The sequence below is a fragment of the Prionailurus viverrinus genome, chromosome B1, assembly GCF_022837055.1.
Source record: "Prionailurus viverrinus isolate Anna chromosome B1, UM_Priviv_1.0, whole genome shotgun sequence".
Classification (NCBI taxonomy): domain Eukaryota; kingdom Metazoa; phylum Chordata; class Mammalia; order Carnivora; family Felidae; genus Prionailurus; species Prionailurus viverrinus.
This window is the reverse complement of record NC_062564.1, coordinates 84,836,247-84,842,246: the sequence shown is the minus strand read 5'-3', so window position 1 is coordinate 84,842,246 and position 6,000 is coordinate 84,836,247.

The following is a 6,000-nucleotide window of genomic DNA, read 5'->3' as shown; positions in this document are numbered from 1 at the left end:
TGATCCCATGATGGTGAGATTGTGACCTGAACCAAAATCAAGAATCTGATGCTCAGATAACTGAGCCACCCAGGTACCCCAATGGTATTTTGTTTTTAGTTCCAAATTCTGCATGTTCATTGCTGGTGTATAGGAAAGCAATGACTTTTGTTTATTTTATATTCTGTTTATTTATATATTTTGTATATTGACTTTGTATCCTGTAACCTTGCCATACTTGTTTATTAGACCCAGTAGTTTTTATCAATTCATTTAGATTTTCTCCACAGATAATCATGTCATTTGCAAATATAGACAGTTTTATTTCTTCCTTCCTTATATGTGTACATTTTATTTCCTTTTCCTGTCTTATTGCATTAATGAGAACTTCCAGTATAATGTTGAAAAGGAATGGTGAGAGGGAACATCCTTGCCTTGAATCTAATCTTAACTGAAAAGATTTGGGTTTCTCACAATTAAGTATGTTAGCTTTTACTATATCACACAAGTTTTCTCTATTGCATGAGTTTTTGAGGCACTAGGACTAAAAGAGGGTCACACAACTTCCTCTCAAGTTCCACTGACTACAAATTAGTTCTTGGTAACATCAAACTGTAAGGGATCTGGAAAATGTCATCTATCTATGTTCTTAGGAATAAAAAAAATAGATTTATTGAATTTTATTAAATAACATGCGTTTATTGAATAACACGTCTTTAGATAATTCAAAGAAACATTTTCCACTTGAGTTTCAGGATGAACGTTATTGCCAAATGGTGCTATATACACGTGAAGTGTCAACAAAGGACAAAAAATAATTGAGAGGAAAAAGAATGCTATGTTGGAATCAGAAACAAAACAAAACAAAACAAAACAAAACAAAACAGGTTTAGTCTCAGATCTGATGTGTACAGTCTACAACACCTCTCTCAATCTGAACTGTCCAATGGGAATAATAACAACTCTCCCTTATACGATTGCAAAGAAGCTATAGGTGAAGAGATTTAGTAAAATGTAAACTCCTAAAACTTTTTTTTAACCTGCCTGTTATCAACATTGCTGATAGAAAATCATTTCCTAAAAGAAATACTGATTATGTTACTCACATGCTTAAAATCTTTCACTGGTTCTCTACTACCTATACTATAGTACTATAGCCTATAGAAGACTTTAATGTCTTCAATTCTATAGGACTCATTCTAAATTCTTCAGCATTTAGCATAAGGCCTTATCACATGACTCAATCAATGTGTTTAAGAAAATTTTCCTCTGTTTTTCTTTGATAAATTTATTTCCTCTAATTTTTTTCTTTGGTTTTTCTTCTAGAATACTTACTAATTAGATATCAGTGTAACAACACATGTGCTCTGTCTCTAATGTTCTCTCTCAGATGTTGTGTCTTTAAAGTTTCCTTCTAATTCTCTAGGATGTCTTTGGGTTTATCTTCTAGCTAATCTAGTATCTTCCATCTGTTCTATTTTAGCAATTTTATTTTTAACTTTTGTGTACTTTGCAATATCTCCTCAAATTTCTCTCAGGATAATAATTAGAAGATATAAGTTGTCTTTCCTATATTATGTGTGGATCTTTTCTTTATCTTCTCTTTCATGACACAGTTTTCCTTACACATCTGGTTATCCTTAGTTGTCCTCTCATATTTAAGAATTGCGGGCTAGACTTATTTCTCTTGATAGCTACTTGGGGCTTTCTCCACTCTCATATAGGTAGTATGGTTTCCCATTTATTCTTCTCTTTAAATAGGAATAATCTCTTGGGAGATTTGTGTACCTGGCCCTGTCAGCTGATTCACTTCATTTTGGGGTACTTACACAAGAATCTGTTAGACTTCAATTAGAATAGCTTAATGCTAAAAGGGATTACATTAATACCAGAAATCTTGGCTCCCCTCCCCCTTCACCCACACCCTGGCCAAGTCATTTATTTAAATTCTTTATTTAATTTCCTTTAAACACTCTGAGGACTAGTACTTTATCATCACAAATACTAAGTTTACATGGTCTGATGATAATAGACATCTTAAAAACATCTTTTCATATATTTCTGAGAAATTGAAAACAGCTAAAAATGAGTGAAGAAATGGAGGATTTGAATAAAATAACTGATGAGTTATGTATAATAACTTTTTCTTCTTCCTGGAATGTTCTTCCCCAAGATCTCCACAAGGTCATTCTATAACTGCATACAGGCCTCTTCTCAATGTCTGATTTAAACTTTTCCTGGCTACCCTATTGAAACTGGCACCTCTGCCACTTTTTATCCCTTTACATTGTTTTTTTTGTTTTTGTTTTTGTTTTTTTGTTTTGTTTTCTCCATAGATATTAGCACGAAATACCCCTTTATTTATTGATTTATTGTTTCCTCCACCAGAGCGTCAATTACATTGAGGACAGTGATTTGTCAACAGTATTGTTGACTCTTCTGTCCTCATAGCCTATGACAGAGCTTAACATATAACAGTAGTCAATGAATGTCTGTAGTGTAAACTAATATAAAGAGTCATAAACTTATCTTTAACCCCAGAAAAGGGAAATATTTTCAGCATACAAAGTCAGTTTAAATACAAGTAACGGTTACAAAAATTGGTTAGATATTAGGTAAAGACTGATATTTATCACTTCTAAACACCATATGTCATATGGTTCATAATTAATAACATAACATAATATAAATAAGGAATTAAGCTCGAGGTGAACCCAGATATTTAAACAATGATATCTTAAAGAATAAAACCCTTTTTAATAACTGCTAGGTTAAAAAGAAATCACTGTTATTAAGTTCCTGTTTAAAATTATCTACATATCAAAACCAGTGGATGCAGCCAAACAAGTAGTCAGAGAAGGAATCATGCACCTAAATGCATTCACTAGGTAGAAAAACCTGAGAATAAATACATTTTAATCTCAAAAAAACTAGAAAAAGAGCAGAGAAGTCATCACTTTCTCCCAAGTAGAATGGTAGAATTAATAAAGATAAGAACAGAGGACTTTCAGCTAAGCAAATAGAAAACTAAGTTATTCAGACAAACTTCATGCTGCTTACAAGTAAAAGTATTGAATAAACTACTTTAAGAATCTTCTTCAAAAGTATCAAGAATTGACAACCTAGTAAAAATTAGCAGAGCAAAGTGGAAGGGAAAACAAAGCAGGGATTCCAGAAAGATATGCAGAGCCCAAAAGTCATTTTGCCTTAAGAACCTTTGCCATTTCAGAAAATGTTAACTTTTTTTTAGTTCTGTGAAAGATAGGGGAGGCTAAATGACACCAAAGTCCAGGGACTGCATAAAATGGGGAGTGTAGTGTACATTCCAGTGGACACATTCGCCACAACAAATTGTTACACAGAAAAAAAGAAACAGACTTCAAAAGTAAGCCAATGATCCTATTCTGTGGGGAATGGAAAACTCAAACCTTGAACTTGGTTTAAGATTGCCCTGGACTAGTCGCATCTTCAGGGTACCTTATAACCCATACATAAATCTTCTTTGGATAAAGCCGCCATTTCCTAGTCTTCAAATAATTTCTTCATATAATTTTTAAAGTACACTGAGCAGCACAAAGTCAGAGATATCTCAGCACTACAGAACATAAAATGACATGAACAAGACAAATAGAAAATATTTGTAGCATACAGAACAGACAAGAAGCTAAGTCTTAAAATATAAACTGACAAACCAATAAGGGAAAGAGTTTTTAAAAAAAGAGGGAGAAAAATAAGAAGTATAAATAAATCATTCACAAAAAAGATACCAAACTCTAATATAAGCATGTGAAAAAGTATTCAGGATCAATCGTAATTATGAAAATGCAAATTAAACACAATATTTTTTCTTCATGAGCTTGAGAAAAGTTAAAATATTGACGATATATTACTAAAAGCGTTGGGAAAACTAACGTTTTCCAACACTATTTGTGGTCATGAATATTATATTAAAAATGCATTTACCTGTCAAAATTTATTTATTTATTTATTATTTAAAAAAATTTTTTTTAACGTTTATTTATTTTTGAGACAGAGAGAGACAGAGCATGAATGGGGGGAGGGTCACAGAGAGGGAGACACAGAATATGAAACAGGCTCCAGGCTCTGAGCTGTCAGCACAGAGCCGGATGCGGGGCTCGAACTCACGGACCGCGAGATCGTGACCTGAGCCGAAGTCGCGGCTCAACCGACTGAGCCACCCAGGCTCCTCTACCTGTCAAAATTTAAAGTGCATGTATGTACATATCATCTGACAACAATTTCATTTCTAAAAATGTATTCTCTGTATATTTATACTAAAGAATGCCAAGGTAATTACATAAACATAGTTTGCATTATTCTTATATAAAAGACAAAACTAGAAAAACCCAGATGTCCATCAATGAGAGAAAAGTCACTTATATCATCAAAAATCTGTTCAATTATATTTTAAGCAGCTACAAGAATGAGGTAGATCTGAATGTCTTCATACACAAATAAATCGAAGCTCTTTTAATATGAAAAAACAGTGAGGAGTGAAATAGAGATTGATTATATAGTATGATACAAAAATTTGCCTAAAATTCTAAACTATAGTATATATTGTTTTATGGATGAATACATGAAAAATGTTTACTGTGGTCACCCTTGAAGAGAAGCACCAGGATTCTGAGTGGGAAGAAAGACTTTTACTTATTGTTGTATACTGTTCTGTTCGGTTTTAATTAAAACAACTTATTCTAAATAATTATTTTAAAATATATTTCTTAAAATAATAATTCAATAATTTAGCACATAATTTTAAATAAAATTTCAAGTAATTTTATTTAAAAGAATTAAACTTTAGCGAAATAATGGTTGAGGATTTTTCTTTCACAACATCTTCCTGACCTTTTTGCCTCCCCCTCTTCCCACTTCTGAAGTGCCCCTCAGTTTTTCAATGGCCAATTTCTCTCCCAGCAGTTCCTTAGTCAGGATGTCAGGCTCCAACCTAAGTAGGCCTATGAAGATAGACCCAATCCAGTGTCCCTGCATCCTTCAGAGTCTTTGTGCTCCTTAGAGCAGGGGTATAAATTCCTTCTTCCACAGCAAACTTATGGGCATTACATTTATAGAATTCCCAGGTTAGCAAAATGCTTGTTTTTCCTTAGGAAACAATAGCAAAAAATTTCAGTTGTTCAGCCAATGGAAAGGACACAGTCTGCTTATTCATAATTTTTACATTCTCTCTAATGACTATGTTTTCTCTATTAATTATTACTTGCTCCTATTCTGACTTGATCTCAGTTTTTTTTAAGGTCACATCTTACTTTCTTTAACCAAGAGAAGCATACAAATTGTTCCAAACTGAACTAGATGCTACTATTTGTAATTTAAGAAAAATTCTTAAGACATTGTCTTCTTTTAGATTTTGTTTTTTTAACATGAGGTGTTTTTCTTGTTTTCCCCCTCCTCTAAAATCTATTGTTGCAAATTCAGGGTTTATCTTTGTTCTGACTGAGTAAAGTCATATGGTGACTATAATTTGAGTTAACTCCAGTAAGCATTAAAAAGATTACCGTATACCCAAATCAGCAATCTGGTCCTGTCTTATAGCCCATCCCCACCAAATAACTCCCTGTTCAGCCTTATGCCTGTGGGTGTGGTATTCTGATTTCACTGTTACCGCTTATAGCATTGGGCTGCACTGGTGCAAAAACATTTTCCCAAATGATTTCCAAACTCAATCCATCCTTCAGTAATTACATTTGTAGATAATGGAAAAGAAACCATTAATGCAGACTGCTTTTAAATCATAATTAATTGCACATGCAAATGCGCTGCTAAATTTGGATGCTCAATTAGACAGCTAATTGCATTGAAAATGAAAGTGTGCCCTTAAATTAACGACCATGGGCCGTGGCCCACCTGTGTGCATCCTTACACTTAAGTAAGACTCCTTTCTTGATACAATTGTAGGTATGGAAAGGGAAAAGAAAAAAAAAAAAGGAAAAAAAAGTACCACTTGCAGGAAGCAGAAGATGTGGCCAATCATAACTGTCA